The sequence below is a fragment of the Barbus barbus genome (genome assembly GCF_936440315.1).
Source record: "Barbus barbus genome assembly, chromosome: 15".
Taxonomy (NCBI): Eukaryota; Metazoa; Chordata; class Actinopteri; order Cypriniformes; family Cyprinidae; genus Barbus; species Barbus barbus.
In genome coordinates this window covers 11,601,706-11,621,375 of record NC_136743.1, presented here as the reverse complement: position 1 = coordinate 11,621,375, position 19,670 = coordinate 11,601,706, and the positions used below count along the sequence as shown (strand labels likewise).

The 19,670-nt window shown below is 38.0% G+C and overlaps 1 protein-coding gene across 1 annotated transcript in view; it reads left to right on the top strand.

The window, feature by feature from the left end:
* Positions 1-19,670, top strand: part of tnr (tenascin R (restrictin, janusin)) — a 186,047-nt gene that overhangs the window by 32,298 nt on the left and 134,079 nt on the right. The window contains exon 2 of the mRNA XM_079436215.1: positions 16,613-16,645. The gene's annotated coding sequence lies outside the window, so the exon portion shown is untranslated. The remainder of the gene's footprint in view (positions 1-16,612; positions 16,646-19,670) is intronic.

Sequence of the window (19,670 nt, the reverse complement as noted above, 5' to 3'; positions counted from 1 at the left end):
ACACTAGCTTGCTCTATTCTTTTTCTATTCTATCCTATCTGTTTTCTTTATATTTATTATATAATAAAATAAAATAAAAAACCTTCCTACGTGTACTGTGTTAAGCTAACTGAGACTTTGTTATAGCACTTGCATCTCATTGCTCTTTTGTTGATTTTGATTGCTTCCATTGTCCTCATTTGTAAGTTGCTTTGGATAAAAGCATCTGCTAAATGATTAAATGTAAATGTAAAACTGAAGATGCATATTGGTAATTTCTAAAAACCATTCAAATATTTGACAAATAATTATAGATGTATACTTAAAGCATCACATTCTATGCTAAAGTGTCACTTCGTTAATAACTGTTAGAAGCTAAATTAGAAAACTATGCACTTAATGATCTGAAGCTTTTCTAAAATCTGATCTTTATTGAGTGATTATGTAATTTAACAACTTAGACAGACTTTTGGCTCCAAAATGTCCAAAAGGCATATAGCTCTGTAGTATTTTTTTTGTCTGGAGCCCTGGGAAATGCTGACATTTCACTTACACTCCTATACACATACAAAAGTTCAAAAAGCTTGTGTTCATTAGCAAAGTAATGAGCACTGAGTTATGATGGAGTTTTAGAATTCACTCCATAAACCCCATAAAGCCAATCTTTGCCAAAGAAAAATACTTCCTTGTCAAAACCGGGAGGAAATATCACAGCCATATTTCACATTTTATTAACATAATTTTGAAGTTGCCTAGGGCTAGATTTGTATTTATACTGCGTGAGCGCCCTGGCTCAATCTCAGCTGAATTAAATTCAGCGCCTCAAAGTAACTATATGACATTTTGGCTGCATAAATATTATCCTCACCTTCGTGAACACTGATTAATTACAAGGCCTCCATAAACTAAAAGGCAACAGTTGCTGGTGTGTTTGCTATTTTATTGGCTTTCCTTCATTTTTTCATTTTTCACAGTCTGTGTTTGTGGTCTCTGAGAACTGCCAAATTAATGTAATGCACTCAAGTCTTTAATGCCCACTCTATTATAAAGCAGTTAAAGATTCCTTCCCATTCATATTTCCCTGCGTAACTTCACCTGATCTTTCTGGAGTCTTTTCTTCCATGCATATTTAACTGCGTGGGTCTGTACAGTACAGTGAGAGAGAGTCGGCTTCTTTCTCTAGGGTACAGAATGCCAATCAGTTTGTTTAAAATCAAACGGATGGAACAGAAACTTCTGCTTTAATCATGTATATAAATTCACACTCAGATGCACAAGTTTAAGAGCAAAGTGGGGTTTAACAAGTCCAAATCTCTCAAAGCTGCTCTCGTAATTCAACAGTGTAATCTGCTGTCACATTCTGATCATGACGTGTTACTTCTGCTTCAGAGGCTGCAAAGGTGTATATAAAAAGTCAAAGTTGTTTTGGTGATTTCTGTTCTACATTCTCTCAAGAGAACATAAGACTTTGTAGAATGTCATAATTTCAATTAAATATATAATAGAGCCGTCAAATTAATCTGGGCACAATTAATCATACTTTAACTTAAAGTATCAAAGCAATGCTATAGAACACTACAACATATGCTAATACATATTACTTTTTATTCTCAGAAATATTGCAAAAGCTTGGTTTTCTTTGAACTATATATATGTGTGTGTGTGTGTGTGTGTGTGTGTGTGAAGAAACTAAAGGTTATCAGATGATATAGGAACTTCGCAGCAGTGATACTGCAGGTCAAGATGACTTTTGCCACAAACCCCTAGACCTGGATGCTCATTTCTACTATTCTGGGCCTTTGCCGTGTCTTTGCCATTGTAAGGACAAGGCATTTGCTAGACCCTATTTAGACAGGCTTCTGTCATCTCATCTGCCCTAAAACCTTCTATTAAGCTGTCAGCCCCTTTAAAAATGTATGAGTATGTGATCTCTCAGCACATTTTCTGAAAAGCACTGTAGTATGACATCTAAATACTCCTTTTAATAGGTAATAATAAACTTTAACTCTATAAACTCCATTAGGTGTTCGTCACTCTAGTATATAGGAACACAATGGCACAATCTGCAATATCAGTGGCAACACTCATAAGCATAACTCAAAACTCAGCACTCATAACAAAATTATTTGATTAACCTGTTATTGAGTGTGCTTTTCAGTGCAAACAGAGATTTTAAGCCTTTATGCCGACATTCATATATTTAAATTTGGAGGAGAACTTTGTGTGCATAATGTGGAATATTAGAATGTGGAATTGTTAATTTATATATATACATATATGAATATCAAAGCAATAATTTCATTGCTCTCATCTCCATCTCAAGTTAAAGCTCATCTCTTTTGTCTATTTTCCTCTGTCATCCACAGGCACTCTGTAAACTCTCATGGTTGGTGCTTTTTCATCGTACAGAGAGTTTGCCAATTAGTGTCAGTGGTATGATAGTGTTGAACACTGAACTGATGTCAAAAAGTGTTCTAACATGAGTGTTTTTATTGTGCAGTTGGGAAATAACCAAGTGGGAGGCAGATGTTATGGTGTGCACAGCAGAACGGTTCTGACTGTAAGCAAACTAGTGTGGGTGGGATGGAGGCCTTAAATGTGGGTCACTCACGACCAGTAGTTTAAAACACTTCATTATGATGAGTGTGAGTTCAAGGCAACAGTCGTCATTAAGAAATGTTAACATTGACTTCTCTGGCAGAAATATTATTGTGGTTTTGAAATGTAAGCACAGCAGCCAGTGTTTGCGGGATGTTGAAGATATCCGAGAGGACATCAAACAGCTTACTAAGATATTCTCTCAGCACCCTGCCAGGGATTCCATCTGGGCCAATACATTTTCATAGGGTGACTTTTTGCAATGTCTGCTAATCTCAGCCACAGACAGCACCTGATCATAATTTGGAGAAGTTGTATTCTTGGCTCCAATGTTGTTGGCAGAGAAGTGGTTTTACATCAGGTTAGGAAAGTGCAAAATTCAGAATTCAAGATGTGGCTCCCTTTCAGTTTGCGAATTGGAATTTGAAATGGCCAAACCCCAGGGGAACCTGAAGTGGAAAGACAGGAAGACGGGTTTACTGAATACAGTTCAAATAAATGCAACACAGGTAATGCATTCCATCCATCCATCCATCATTCAATATCTTGAAAATTACGAATAGTGGGCAACCCTGGAGGGTTCACAGCTGTCAAAGATCATAGGAATGATTGAAAAGTAGAGGACACATTTCATTGCTTGTCAGCCTGGCTTTTGAATATTAATTAGGTGACATAGCAGGTAATTGGGTGACAGCCATGTTAAAATAATCACATACCGACTGCACTTTCGTTCAGTTGACAGATGACGCATGCTCAGATTTATAGCACTCATTTTACATGGGCCAACTATCTTTTTTTCCACATTTTAGATGTCTCACTAATCTGACGCACCCAATCAGGTCATGGAACACATTGCTAATGAGCTGATGTGTTAAATCTGGTGGGTTCGATAAGAGAGACATCCAAAATCTGTTTTTCTGGAGGGTCTCACTCTGCTTTAGCCTCTGCCATATGTACTGGCAGTCAGCGCTTGTTAGGTGGGCTTGGATTTTCTGTGTTTGCAGTAGGGCTGTAACGTCCCAGTCGATTAGTCGATTAATTGGTCGATACGGTCTGGTTCGACCAAAAATCTGATTGGTCGATTTTTTGCCGCGCTCATTTCATCAGTTTGGCCGCGCTCATTTCATCAGGTGGAAAGCACTAATTGCTAATGGGGGTATTTTCAGAGCACCCCTGTTTCACAGGTAACAGTCTGTTTTCAGAACACCCCCATTGTTTTCACTTTTTTTGGATTAGCCCAACCCACTGGAGAAGAGAGACAGATAAGTAGGCTTTAGAAGGTTTGATGCTGAATATTATTTATTTAATAATAAGCTAGTGTCAATAAAACAAGAAGCTGTCTCCTTCCAAAGAACCAGTGCTAATTTCGTTAACGAAGAGGACGATGAAAAATATTCATTAACGAACCTTTTTTCTGTGACTAAGACGAGAAGTTGACGAGATAAAATTAATATCTGATGATAAAAACTATGACGAAATGTATGCGCGTCTTCGTTAACGAGACGAGACGGGACTAAAATGTTATTTGAGGACTACCGGACATTCAAAATACATAGGCTAAGTTGACTGTCTTGTCTTTTAAAATGTGCGTCCCTGTCACTGGATCGCAATCAGATGAGGGGCGTTTGTATATCTAGTCACAGTATGGCAGCCGCAGTGGGCGGATACGCTACCAAAACGCAAACTAGCGATCTGAAACAATGGCCTCAGCAACTGAATGGTTATAGGGATAGGGTGACCAGACATCCCGTTTTTCCCAGGAGTCACAATTCGTTGTTGATTAACTTAAAGTTAGTGAAGGCGCGATAGGCGGAATCACTCTGATAGAAGTGCTCCACTTTCTCAGTTCTCACACAGCGCGCGATCAGTTCTCAGTTCTCACAATATTGCGCAATTGCGCTGTGCCCACTGTTTGTGTTAGTTTTGAGCCTAAGATGCTTTATTTTTCAGTTATGCACTTTATTTGGTTTCTGCTCTTGTTTGTTTAATAAATATTATTTTTTTATTAAAGTGGACGCGCCTTTTGTGTTTATTAAGAGTAAAAGCTTTAAGTCTATTCGTGTCTCAGCCGCGAAGCTGAGCTCTTATGTTCAGCCTCGCTCTGTGCGAGCTGCGCAGAGCGGCTGAAATGATAGTGTCTGACAGTTATACTTATAACATATGACAAAAATAATTTTCTAAATTATGTTGCACATTCCTCAAAAGTTCTTGTGATATCACTAGTTGACAACATAGTACTGTTTTCAGAAATCACAGGCTATGATATTGCGCAGGTGCACGTGATGCACCGCTGTCAGAGACGACAGACTCGTGTGTCAGACTCATTTCAGTGCAAAATAATTAGGTCAAAAACGATTTAATATACTCCAAATAGCCTATTAGTTTTTTATGTTTATTTATAATTAATTTAGGCAGACAACAAGGCTACCAAGTACTGAGCACAGTGTGTATCTAATTAATGTAACGTACGTTTTTTTTTTCTCCACAACGTCATTTTTAGTCGATTTTTAGTCGAAAGTTTCAGGACTTCAGTCGACCAAGATTTTCTTTGGTTGATTACAGCCCTAGTTTGCAGCTACTGGTCTGTTTGCTGAGATGTGTATCGTATGAAACTGAAAGAAGCCGCCAACTACAAACACACTAGAAAACCTATCAAATTTTGTTTTGGCAAAGTTTAATTTTATTAAACTTCCCAATACCATTAACTAAGCTATCTATCAAATTTCAAAGGCTTTTTATTTTAGTTTGAACCCTTTTGGTATTTTCCAATATATTGCAATTCTCGCCATTAGCAAGCCATTAACTACGCCTTTTCCCTCAATGAACTCCTAATTTTCAGTTTATTAAGGTAGTAAGGTAGTTATTAACAAGTAATGTAGTTGTTAAGTTTAGGTATTGGGTAGGATTAGGGATGTAGAATATGGTCAGCCAATATGTTAATTAATAGGCATGCTAATAAGCAACTAGTCAATAGTGAGAATTGGCCCCTATACTAAAGTGTTACCACACTTTCAAACATGGCTTTCTCAAGCCGATATTCAAAGTTTGTCTTGAAAATTACAGTTACACAACAAAAACCATTTGAATTCACTTTAATTCTATGCACATGCAAGTTTGAACTGCATACTGGTTGCTAAGGCATTCTATTCAAATTGTTGCACACAAACCCTGCCAGAGAAAAAGAGAAAGTCTGAAGGAAAATATTCAGTCAGAATGATAAACTTGACTAATAGGGTAAAAGTGTAGATCTACCAATGAGTTTTGTTGACCAATTTGTTGACTGTGATAACAGCTGACACTATAACAGGGTTTTTTTTCTTGTTTTTGTATGATGAATTTTAAGATGAATTTTACTTTGTTGAGCGAAGGGCTTTCATCTGATTAAGAGTGTAACACAGTCTTTTTGAGGTACTCATGGGATTCACGCTGTCTGAGGAGTGTAGCAGACGCCTTGCCTCTGACTTTCAAAGGAGAACTGATGCATGTCTCACCCATGATGGAGTACCCTGGGATTATCCAATCAAACATGAATTTGTCAATTTTTGTCATATCCTCTTTGAGCAGAAGAGGTTTTTTAATAAAACTCAGCGTACAAATTCCCTGTTTGGTCTTCTGAGAAGCAGGAGGTATGAAAGCACACTCCTACTGCTCAGCCATCACTAATCAGCAACACACACTATGGGGTTTCGAGGGACTTTGGGTCAATGTGTCCGCAAACACATTTGTATAAAACCCTCCTCTTCTTATCTAGCCTAGTTTTCAGCTTTGCAATAAATCACAGATCTTCTGCAGCAAAACAAAACAACATCCTTCTGCTTCCAAAAAAAATTTAAATAAATAAAACTTCGAAGCTTACTTTGGTGAAGTGGGGATTTAATTTCTAAAGATTGGTTCAGCAGAAAACTAATAACATTAATATGGATCAAAGACCAAGGCTTTGTTTTTCAAATTGACTGAGATTAATGAAGGATGCGGATTTTCTCATTAATTATTTGCGGAAGAGTGGTTTTACTTATTAAATGTGTTACTGTCAAATTACGGTTTGGGAATTCAGCCATGTCCCTATTACTGATATGACTGTAACTGTGTTTAGAAGCTGCATGTAACTAAACCTTCCTGAGGCGGATGCAACTATTCAGAAAGTGTGTTTGGAATAGCAGAGGATAAGGAACAAACAAAAGCGAAAGATAAGCAAAAGACAAGGGAGACAACAGGCAGTAATAGCTGAGAGAGATGGTTTGCCAACTTTTTGTTCATCCTTTGCTGAAGAATCATTGTTTTTAGGGCAGACATGACAGCTCAGCATGGACAGCCATATCTGGTGTGTCTGTACCAAGAAACTTGTGTATTCTAGCACAATGGAAGATTTTGTTTTTGTGTTTTGAACTTAAAAAAAAAATTAAAATATGATGGGTATCCAAAAGCTTTTAGTCTTATCATCATTATTATTATTGTTGTTGTTGTTGTTGTCGTCATTAACAGTATAACACATTCCGTTTCTTAAAAACAACGGTTTTAAACGTTTAGGGTATATTTTAGTTTTTTTTTAAGAAATACTATATCTCATGCTTATTAAGGCTGTGTTTATTTAATAAACATTACAAATAAAAAATATAGTAAAAAAGTAATATTGTTATAAAAATTATAATTTATAGTAACTTTTCTATTTTATAATATTTTAAAATCTGTTTGTTTTAACTGCATCAGTTCAGTGCTTTAATAATGGTTATTATAATAATATTAATTTTAATGCTAAATGTTACACAGGCCAATTTGAATATGAAGAAACACTTTTTGTCTATGAAGGCATACTTGAGCTTTACTGAAAACAAAAGACAAAAGGTTGGAAAACTATTTCACGAGTTCGCACTAACATATAATATGATTGAGCAATTAGTAAGCATATTTGGCATGCTGTCAGGAGGGAGGGCTCCGAGCTCGGGATGGAGCCCAAACCCAGAGAACTCCCCCCCTCATCCCAAGAATGGGATGAAATTTAGATTGGAGTGCGGCGTTGGGATGGAGGCGGGATGCTGGAAAACTGCAATAGAACAGAGGTGAGTTGGCTGTGTATATATACACCTGATGTGCTTGTTAAGGTGATTAGCTGACAAGCTGCACCTGGCCAGACTGATTATCTGATCGTGCTCCTCCCGAACCTTGTTAATAAAACAATTTCTAGCTGGGTTGAATGCTCATTTAACTGTTCTGTGAAAACTGTAGCCTATCTCCATATGCAGCAGTGCTGTTGAGCTTGGCATCAATTATATGGATTAAGAGAAACAAAAGGCCCATTAGATTCTCATAAAGGGTTTCTCTGAATCTTCCTGGTTTATTATACATCAAGCACAACGGGCAGAAGGAGATCTAGAGGACAAAGGCACTAGATAAATGATTAAATGAAGTATAAGTGCCATTTCAAACACTGCTTACATGACCTTTAAACAGCTGACATTTCCTGCTTTCCATTTAAGTTAAATAGTCTGCATAAAAAACATATATAGAGAGACAAAGAGCATATTTTGTTTACATTACCACTTAAGTGGATCATCAGTATGTCACCAAGAAAAAAAGCCAAGTAGAGCTATTCAAAATCCCAGGATCCCCAAGCTTTTGGGTCCTTGAGCTGTAGCGGGGCGGACAGAGGCAGAAAGTTAGATGAATGAGTTAGGAGCACCCTGATCAATACTAAACCTGGACTGCCCACATGGAAGAGAGAGAGAAGAATTGGGACAGTGTGGTAAATATGAGCTTAACAGATGGAAGCATCTGTGTTTGTTTGAATGAGCTTCTCCTGAGAGTCTTACAACATGCTATATGCTTGTGCCGCAATGACACATTAAATCTGTGGTAAGACGACACTGTGGTCAGTGTGAGCATTTCCTCTTACGAGGCAAAAATTAGATATTGTTACTCATTAAAATCCCACCAGCCAAAATAACAGCATTCAGTTTCCTAGTATAGCTGTTTGCTCTTTGCTGCTAGTAAGCAGTGTATGGAGTTATTATCGAAACTAATTGGCAGTCTTTTTAAGATTCATCACTTAGATTAAGCACATAGAGGAAACCTATACATACAGTTGTGGTAAGAATTATTGGAACCCTTGGTAAATATGATCAAAGAAGACTGTGAAAATGAACCTGCTTTGTTAATCCTTTTGATCTTTTATTTAAAAAAATTCACAAAAAGCTAACCTTTCATTGGATAATAAGAATTTAAAATGGGGGGAAATATCATTATGAAATAAATGTTTTTCTCAAACACACGTTGGACACAATTATTGGCACCCCTAGAAATTCTTAAGAGTAAAATATCTCTGAAGTATACTCCCATTCATATTCACAATTTTGAGCACTCTAGGGTGATTATGAACATGAAATTATCCAGCCATGGCTTCCTGTTTCACAGAAATATAAATAGGAGGGAAAACAAAACCCAAATTCCCTTAATCATCCATCACAATGAGAAAAAACAAAGAATATATTTCTGATGTGCAGCAAAAGATAATTGAGCTTCACAAATTAGTGAAGTGGCTTTAAGAAAAGAGCTAGAGCAGTGAAAATCCCCATTTCCACCATCAGGGCAATAATTAAGAATTTCCAATCAACAGAAAATGTAATGAAACTGCCTGGAAGAGGACGTGTGTCTATATCGTCCTAATGCACGGTGAGAAGGAGAGTTTGAGTGGCTAAAGACTCTTCAAGGATCACAGCTGGAGAATTGCAGAAAATAGTTGAGTCTCGGGGTCAGAAAACCTTTAAAAAAAATTGTCAAACAGCCCCTACATCACCACATGTTGTTTGGGAGGATTTCAAGAAAAATTCTCCTAGCTCATCCAAAAACAAACTCCAGCATATTCAGTTATCAGACAGGACTGGCACTTCAAATGGGACTGGCTTCTATGGTCAGATGAAACTAAAAAATGAGCTTTTTAGCAGCAAACACTCAAGATGGGTTTGGTGAACACAGGGATAAAAAGTACCCCATGTGTACAATGAAATATACTGCTGTATTTGTGATGTTGTGGGCCTATATTTCTGCTGGAGGTCCTGGACATCTTGTTCAGACACATGGCATCATGGATTCTATCAAATACCAACAGATAAAAAATCAATAAGTGACTGATTCTATTAGAAATCTTATAATGGGCCATGTTTGGATCTTCCAACCGTACAATAATCCAAACACAAACCTCAAAAACAACACAAAAATGGGTCACTGAGCACAAAACCAAGCTTCTGCGATGGCCATTCCAGTCCTCTGACCTGAACCCTGTAGAAAATGAGTGAGGTGAACTGAAGAGAAGAAGCACCGTCATGGAGCTGTGAATCTAAAGGATCTGGAGTGATTCTGGATGAAGGAATGGTCTCTGATCTCTTGTCAGGTGTTCTCTAAACTCATCAGGCATTATAGGAGAAGATTTAGAGCTGTTAAACTGACAAATGGAGGTTTCAAAAAGTATTGAATAAAAAGGTGCCGTTAATTGTGACCAATGTGTATCAGAGAAAAACATTTATTTCATAATGATATTTCCCCCCATTTTAAATTCTTATTATCCAATGAAAGGTTAGCTTTTTGTGATTTTTTTTTTAAATAAAAGATCAAAAGGATTAACAAAGCAGGTTAATTTTCACAGTCTTCTTTGATCATATTTACCAAGGGTTCCAATAATTCTGACCACAACTGTACATATGGACATAAACAGAAACCTTGAAAGGCTTAGTTAATGAAATGATCAAAGAGTCTAGAATGTGTGCTGTATATTATTAATTCCTTGGAGTGCACAGTGTTATAATAAGACATTTATGTGAGATATATTTAAGGAGATTGGAGCTAATTGTCACAGAATAATATTCACAAGGACTGTATTTTAGCAACTGGAATGAGTCAAAACGTTCTTGTCTTTGCTTTATCTATAGTTTTGACTTATGGTTAAAAATGCTCACAATTCTCTCACAATTTATAATTTGCAGTATTTATTTGCCAATTCTGTTTTTGTACAGAAAAAAAATCCAAAAACAGCCCACGACAAACAACTTAGCCTATACAGTGTGACAAAAGGTCAATGTGAGTCAAATAAATTTTCTTTGTCTAATTGTCTCTTCTAATTATCTATTTTCTTCCTGAGCAATAATGGTTAAAAGTTTAACAGATTTTTTTAATAGACAAGATTTTATAGTTTGTGTCTATACAAAAATAATAAATATACACTGAGGTAAAAAAAAAAAAAAGTTACTACACTTTTCTACTACACAAGTCACAATCTTTTATATTTAATTTATAAATTAATTTATATATTTAATTAATTTGTTTAATTTATATTTAACTTTATATTTTGCCTAACATCGAACAGATGTGCCACAATTCTACAGTATTCTATTCTCCTGGCAAGGACGATGATGGTATGGAAATATCAGGAAGGATAAGTCCTGCGGATTTATGTCATTCCATTTGCACCAAATTCCTGCAATCAAAGGTTACATCAATAAGTCTTTATTTCAAGCACATGCACTATTAATCATTTAAACTCACGTTTGTCATCACAGAAGGCTAATGTGCTCTCTATAGATCTATCCTGCCTCGAGAGTCACCCTTCACCTTAAAAAGTGTCATTGATTTCTCTGCTTTTGCACCAAAGATCTGTGAATATGTGACATTCAGAATCAGAATCAGAATGAGCTTTATTGGCCAGGTATGTTTACACATACGAGGAATTAGTTTTAGTGACAGAAGCTCCACAGTACAACAGAGAGACAGCAACAGGACAGGACACAGATAATAAAGAATAATACAAATATCCAAATAGGCAATGTACAAAACAGCAAAAAACACAATATATAATATAGACAATTATGTGTGTACAGGTCTGATATGTGCAAATTTGAAATAAAAAAATTAGATAAAGTAAGCAAGTGTGGTGAATAAATAGAGTTGTGTGTTCGGCGTTTTATTGTCAAGTGTTCATGAGATGGATTGCCTGAGGGAAGAAACTGTTTCTGTGTCTGGTCGTTCTGGTTCTCAGAGCTCTGTAGCGTCGACCAGATGGTAACAGTTCAAAGAGGGAGTGTGCTGGATGCGAGGAGTCCAGAGTGATTTTACCTGCCCTTTTGCTCACTCTGGATAAGTACAGTTTTGGAGAGTGGGAAGGGTAGTACCAATGATTCGCTCAGCAGTCCGGACTACCCTCCGTAGTCTTCTGAGGTCAGATTTGGTAGCTGAGCTGAACAAGACAGTTATTGAAGTGCAGAGGACGGATTCGATGATGGCAGAGTAGAATTGTTTCAGCAGCTCCTGTGACAGGTTGAACTTCCTCAGCTGGCGAAGGAAGTACAACCTCTGCTGGGCCTTTTTCACAATAGAGTCAATGTGATTGTCCCACTTCAGGTCCTGAGAGATGGTGGTGCCCAGGAATCTGAATGACTCCACTGTTGTTACAGTGCTGTTCATGATGGTGAGTGGGGGGAGTGCAGGGGGGTTTCTCCTGAAGTCCACAATCATCTACACAGATTTGAGCGTGTTTAGCTCCAGGTTGTTAAGACTGCACCATACAGCCAGCTCCTTAACCTCCTGTCTGAAAGCAGACTCGTCACCATCCTGAATGAGGCCGATCAGTGTGGTGTCGTCTGCAAACTTCAGGAGCTTGACAGAGGGGTCTTTAGATGTGCAGTCGTTGGTGTAGAAGGAGAAGAGCAGTGGGGAGAAAACGCAGCCCTGAGGAGCTCCACTGCTGATGGTACGAGTGCTGGATGTGGATTTACCAAGCTTTACTAAATGCTGTCTGTTTGTCAGGAAGCTGTGGATCCACTGACAGAGGGAGATGGGGACGGAGAGCTGAGATAGTTTATGCTGAAGGGTGTCCGTGATGATGGTGTTAAAAGCGGAGCTGAAGTCCACAAACAGGATCCTCACATAAGTCCCTGGTCTGTCCGCGGGATGAAGTGCAGGTCCATATGGACAGCATCATCCACAGACCTGTTTGCTCTGTAGGCAAACTGCAGGGGATCCAGTAAGGGTCCAGTGATGTCCTTCAGATAAGCCAAAACCAGTCTTTCAAATGATTTCATGGCCACAGACGTTAGAGCCACAGGTCTGTAGTCATTAAGTCCAGTAATTTTGGGTTTCTTTGGGACGGGGATGATGGTGGAGCGTTTGACGCATGAGGGGACTTCGCACAGCTCCAGTGATCTGTTGAGGATCTGTGTGAAGATGATGGCCAGCTGATCAGCACAGGTTTTTAGGCAGGCTGGTGACACACCGTCTGGACCTGGTGCTTTCCTTCTTTAGCTCTTTCTGAAGACCTGGCACACGTCACATTCACTGATTTGAATTGTAGGTGTGGGGGAGAGGGGGGTTGCTGAAGGTGTTAATGGTTGTTTGGAGAGGTGTTCAGGGCGGGTGTGGGTTGTTTTTTCAAACCTACAGTAAAAGTCATTCAAATCGTCTGCCAGTTGTTGATTCTCCAGAGCGCTGGGGGGTGGTGACTTATAACTGGTGATATCCTTCATACATTTCCACACTGAAGCTGGATCACTGGAAGAGAATTTGTTCCTTAGCTTGTCAGAATAATTCCTCTTTGCCACTCTGATCTCCTTTTCCAGTGTGTATTTGGCCTGTTTATACAAGACTTTATCCCCCTTTCTGTAAGCATCTTCTTTGGCCTGACGGAGCTGTCTGAGTTTTGCAGTGAACCATGGTTTGTCATTGTTGTAGGTTAAATGAGTCCTGGTAGGAATGCACATATCCTCACAGAAATTGATATAAGACGTTACAGTCTCTGTGAGCTTGTCCGGATCGTTGGCAACATTTTCAAAAACAGTCCAATCAGTGAGAGAGAAACAGGCTTGTAAATCCCGCTCTGTTTCATTAGTCCATCTTTTAACAGTTCTTAATACAGGTTTTGCAGATTTAAGTTTCTGTCTGTAGGACGGAATAAGATGAACCAAACAGTGATCAGAGAGTCCTAAAGCTGCTCGTGGGACAGAGTGATATGCGTCCTTTATCGCTGTGTAACAGTGATCCAGTATATTACCGTCTCTGGTAGGACATGTGATGTGCTGTCTGTATTTTGGCAGTTTGCGGGAGAGATTTGCTTTATTAAAGTCCCCGAGAAGGATTACAACGGAGTCCGGGTGTTGTTGTTCTGTGTCTGTGATCATATCAGCGAGTTTCTGTAAAGCTGTGCTCACGTGCGCTTGCGGTGGAATGTAGACACTCATGAGAATGAACGAGCAGAACTCCCACGGCGAATAGAACGGCTTGCAGTTAATGAAGAGCGTTTCTAGATCTGAACAGCAAATCTTCTTTAACACAGTTACATCTGTATACCACCTCTCATTGATGTAAAAGCACGTCTGCTCTGATAAGCTGGAAATTAGGCAGATGTAGTACGCTGTCCGGTATGTCGACATTTAGCCAGGTTTCCATGAAACACAGAGCAGCAGAGTTAGCAAAATCCTTGTTTATCCGAGAGAGCAGAAGGAGTTCGTCCGTTTTGTTGGGTAGAGAGCGGAGATTCGCCAGATGGATGCTAGGCAACGGCATTCGAAATCCGCGCTCCTCCTGAAGCGTTTGACCAGAGCTACGGCTCCACCAACTAAAATGTCCAGCAAAACGTCCGAGTAGTCAAAATCTGGCAAAAGATTTTGTGCTGTGTTCTGCCGAATGTTCAGCAGGTCATCCCTGGTAAAACTGATTGTATTTGAGTAACAAAAAACAGGAAAAACAAACAAAAACAGTACAAACACTGAAGAGCAATGCACAGTAGCTGCCATCTGCGGCACCATCTCGAACATTTTATCTCAGTCTCGAGACATTCTGTCTCAGTCTGCATTTTCTTTATTAAGGTGACAAATTATTAAAATACAATAAAGTGTAATAAAATGATTCATGATTAAATGGAAACATTACCAGACTATCATCTGAGAAAAATAAGCAATATCACGAGCCTTGGTAATCTTAAAAACAGCACAACTGTGAGTGTGATATTGTCGATCCAGTTTTATTAAACAATTTATTTTTCCTCTAATTTCTACTACTATATCTGTTTTTTCTCTACTTTTTTCTACAACTAGTTCCAAAAATGCAGCCACACAGAGTAGAGTATGTTTCGAATGTATTAGCTGAATGAATGATTCATTGACTCACTCATAAAGAGACATTTGTTTCATTCCTGAATAAATCAGCTTGTTTGAATGAATTGGTTGAATGAATGACTCAGTGATTCACTCATAAAGACAGTCACTTGTCGCCACCTACTGATGTTACATGTAAACTACAGAAAAAGTTATTGAAATCCCCATCACTAATGGATTGTACATTATTAATAAAAATGATAACATCTTTATCTGTATGAAAAATTATTCATACTGTCAGTTAATCAATACATAATAAATTACAATCTTTGGCTAATGAGCAGATTACACAGGTCATAGAGTGATTTATTATAGAATAACCATTTCCTATAAATCATCAGCAGCACATTCATATGACAGCTGCTAAGGTTCTTCTTAGCCGTAAACCATCACTAAACAAACTAATGGGGCCACATAATTCTGCATATGGTTGTTTTATGTTTATGTTTTATGCGGGGAAGTCGTGGCCTAATGGTTAGAGAGTCGGACTCGTAATCCAAAGGTTGCGGGTTCGAGTCCCCGGCCGGCAGGGATTGTAGGTGGGGGGAGTGAATGTCCAGCGCTCTCTCCACCCTCAATACCACGACTGAGGTGCCCTTGAGCAAGGCACCGAACCCCCAACTGCTCCCCGGGCGCCGCAGCATGGCTGCCCACTGCTCCGGGTGTGTGTTCACGGTGTGTGTGTGTGTGTGTGCATTTGTTCACTACTCACTGCTGTGTGTGTGCACTTGGATGGGTTAAACGCAGAGCACCAATTTCGAGTATGGGTCACAATACGTCACGACTTTCACTTTCACTTATGTTTTTTGTAATTTTTACTTTAACTGTACTGTACTTTTTGCAAAAATGCATGGTGTTTACCAATAATATATGTGACCCTGGACCACAAAACCAGTCTTAAGTGTAAATTTTTCGAAATTGAGATTTATGCATCATCTGAAAGCTGAAGAAATAAGCTTTCCATTGATGTATAGGACAATATTTGGCCGAGATACAACTATTTGAAAATCTTGAATCTGAGGGTGCAAAAAAATCAAAATATTGAGAAAATTGCCTTTAAAGTTGTCCAAATGAAGTTTTTAGCAATGCATATTACTAATAAAAAATGAAGTTTTGATATATTTACGGTAAGAAACTGACAAAATATCTTCATGGAACATGATCTTTAATTAATATCCTAATGATTTTTGGCATAAGAGAAAAATCGATAACTTGTATTTTTGGCTATTGCTACAAATATACCCCAGCTACTTAAGACTGATTTTGTGGTCCAGGGTTACATACTTTGTAGAAAAGAGAAGCCTTTTTGAGCAGCTGTTAAATGAAGGATGGTTTTGCACTCTGCTTATGAAATGAAAGGCATTGCTTATTAGGTACAGAACAACTTCTGGTCATTTCTTCCTCAAAAGAAGCATTTATAAGCAGAACAAAAATAGTGCCTAATTATGTGTTCTTCAGCAAACTACAGAGACTATGTCTAACTATGAAAGCATTTCCTAAGACTGCAAGCACAGAAGGGATTTGCAACTAGATGTAATGATTTTCTATTCTATTCATTTCTGTTTTTAACATGCCTACATTTTATATAACCAGCGTGCAAGTGTTGACCCTTTTATGACCCTTTTAACCAAAGGACCGGCCTCTTTAAAGCAAACGACACGGAGCATCAAATGGTGGTTTGGGGGTGTCTGGTAGAGCTTAACGTTTATCTCCGAACATTCAGATATTTGTTACAATACAGTTCATTCTGTGCTTGCTATGAATTTTGAAAAAGACTGAATTATTATGTAACTTGCTTTTAAAAGGCTTTGCTTCCACCTTTGAGAATTTGAAAAAAGGTTAAATCATTACATTGGTGGCTTGATGAAAATAATTCTGCTATTTTTCTTTCTCTTTTTTTTCAGAAGACCACTGGTGACTTTGCAGTATATCAGAGGGTAAGTGTGATAGATGTTCAAATTTTTTTTTTTTTTTTTTTTTTTTATTAATGCAAAATTAAATCCATCCATCAATCCAATATGATTTGACTATAAAAGTATCAAATAACTAAATACAAAAACAGATGCCAGACATTTTATAACTGGTGTTTTTCCTACTGCATTTGTAAAGAAAGAATGAAAAAAAATCAAGTCCATGTTGATGGCGGAGGAAAAGGAGAATTTGAAGTTTCAAGGCAGTGGGCAGCACTTTCTTGTCAGTCTAACAAAAACATCACACTGCCTTGTGTTAGGCAAGGCAAGGCAAGTTTATTTATATAGCACATTTCATACACAGTGGTAATTCAAAGTGCTTTACATAAAAGAAAGTGAAATAGACATTAAAAATCAATAAAAACATGGAAATAAAAACAAGGAATTTTAAAATGATATAGAAATTGATTTAAAATAAATTTAAAACCTGTTAGCGGTCCAGCGTGCCGCCGGCGGCACACGGCCCCCCCCCCCCCGGGGGTAAACTTTCTTAGACACAAAAACCCAAAAAAACAAAAGCTGAACATGTCATATATCTATGGAAAGCTGAGATTCTTCTGATTCGAACGATGTAAGGCATTTTAAGATACAATCAACACAGCAGGTACAATCAGTGTCTTTGTCAGACCACCAGCACCCAATGAAAATCAACAAAACTGAAGGAACTCACCTATGAAGCCTCCTGAAAGTTCACTGATCCATGATATTCCAACAAAAACGGTGCTGTTACACTGTAAAGAGTCCAGACTATCCAATTCAGTGCAATATTTAGTCCATAGCACATGTATATCTACTCTCATGCACAAACAGAGGATGTTTTGATGTCAAAATGGCCGCTGAGGGCTGACCTTTTGATTGACATCTCATTTGAACCAATAGGTTCATCTTAGAGGGGTCAACAAGCCTCTAGAGCCAAAGAGCGTCCAGCATGGGAGATGGACCAACCCTCTCTTTGATGGACAGTAGATCGATCCAGTTGCATTATAGTCTGCAAATGACTGTCGTTTCTGATAGCCAATGAGCTTCTGAACAGACTGATATGATGTTTTAGGGGGTCGGTTCATGCTAGCATGGTCAAAAGACTGTGCGCACAATCTTGTGCGCATGTGCGTAAAATGGATACTGACGCGTTCGTCCGTGTGTGAAATGTTTGGAGAGAGTTGAAGCGTTGAAAGTGTTTGAATGGTGAAAAATGGCGATGAGATTGATGAAAACAAACTTTTCCCTTGAAGAGGTTATAATGAGTTCCTTCAGCACAGTGATGAGTTGGAGGATGATATTAGAGAGTATCATCAGATGACTCCATAGCGGAGGAGATGGGGAGACGCCACTCTCCACAAGTGAGTTTTTTATTGTATTTTATAACATTTTTACTGTACTTTTACTCATATGCAGTACCTCACATACTGAGATATGTGTTTTGAGGTGTTCCTGCTAACTTTTGTCGGGTGTGTATGTATGTATGTGTATATTTATATTTGTGTGTGTATACGTACATATGTATGTATATATACACACACACACACACACACACATATATATATATTTGTATATGTATATATATATATGTGTGTGTGTGTGTTTGTGTGTATAGACAAACACACATACATATGTACATATTACACTCACAAAATATAAATATATAGTGTGTGTGTACTCATGCACCAGTGTATCTGTCTGGTTGTTTGTGCATGTGTTTATATACATTTTAGCATGAAAAAAAAATAGTTGAATACAGAAAAGATGTAAATGTTTTATTTATTTTGTTGTGCTTTGTATCACAGACAATCATCTGACATTGAATCAGATGAAGACTGGGAGCCAGGGACATAAGAGGAGCCCCATTTCACACTTCTGCCAGGAAAGGACGGGGGAGGGAGGGTGAGTCAGAGGACGGAGATGGTGAGAGGCAGAGGGGGAGGGAGAACTGCCAGCAGCAGCAGTAAAGCAGATGTGTCAACAAGCACATCTGAAGAGAGATGGAATGGTGTTGATGTTCCAGATAAAAAAAATTAGTAACATTTTTAAATAGTTATACAGTGTATATATATATATATATATATATATATATATATAGTGTTTTAATTAAAAAAAATTATACCATAGCACTTGTTTTGTTTCTTTATTTTCACATTTAGTTTCAAGAATTGAAAAACACTATAATGTGTTTGTTTCAGTTATGTGTCAACAATTATTGGCAGTGAATCTGGATAAGGAATAGAATAGCTCTAAGTGTAACCTTTCATTTGACACCAAAATTATAACTGTACGTTACAGCATTCAAGAATTACAGCATTTTATGTGTCAATGGTTACAGAGGGCCATTTGGAGTCTCCAAGTGTCCTTTTTTGGGAAGCGCCTAGACATAAACTTAGAAAATGAGTGTTTTACACATGTTTATCTAAGGTATTGTTATCAAGTTTGAAATTTAGCTTGGTAAGGCTTCATTCTGTGATCCCATTGTATTTTCCAGCTCATACCTCCCAGCTATAGTCATCTGCAGGCTTCTATTTACAAAAAAAGTGTAGGCGGAATTTTTTTCTCTTTTTCAGTGTTTTCAAAGTTCAATTACTCAATATCAGTAAGACTTACAGTGATTCTGACTGTTGAGGTACAAACCTCAGAGTGTCACCTTTCAAAAGAGACCAACACCATGCACATAATCCAAATGGTTCAAGAACAGAATGCAATTTACTTTGGGTATGCCTTTTTTAGGCGTTTTAAGCAAATTTTACAGGATCTGTAAGAGGTTAAAGAAAATGATTATACTTAAAATTCATTGCAGTCAGTTCGGACATATAGCACAGTGCTCATTCAACAAATGCACAGTTAAACAGATGAGTTTTGAGTCTTGATTTAAATGTGGCTAATGTTTTAGCACATCTGATCTCTTCTGGAAGCTGGTTCCAACTGTGGGCCGCATAATTGCTAAAAGCAGACTCCCCTTGTTTTGTGTGAACCCTTGGTATTTCTAACTGACTCGATCCTAATG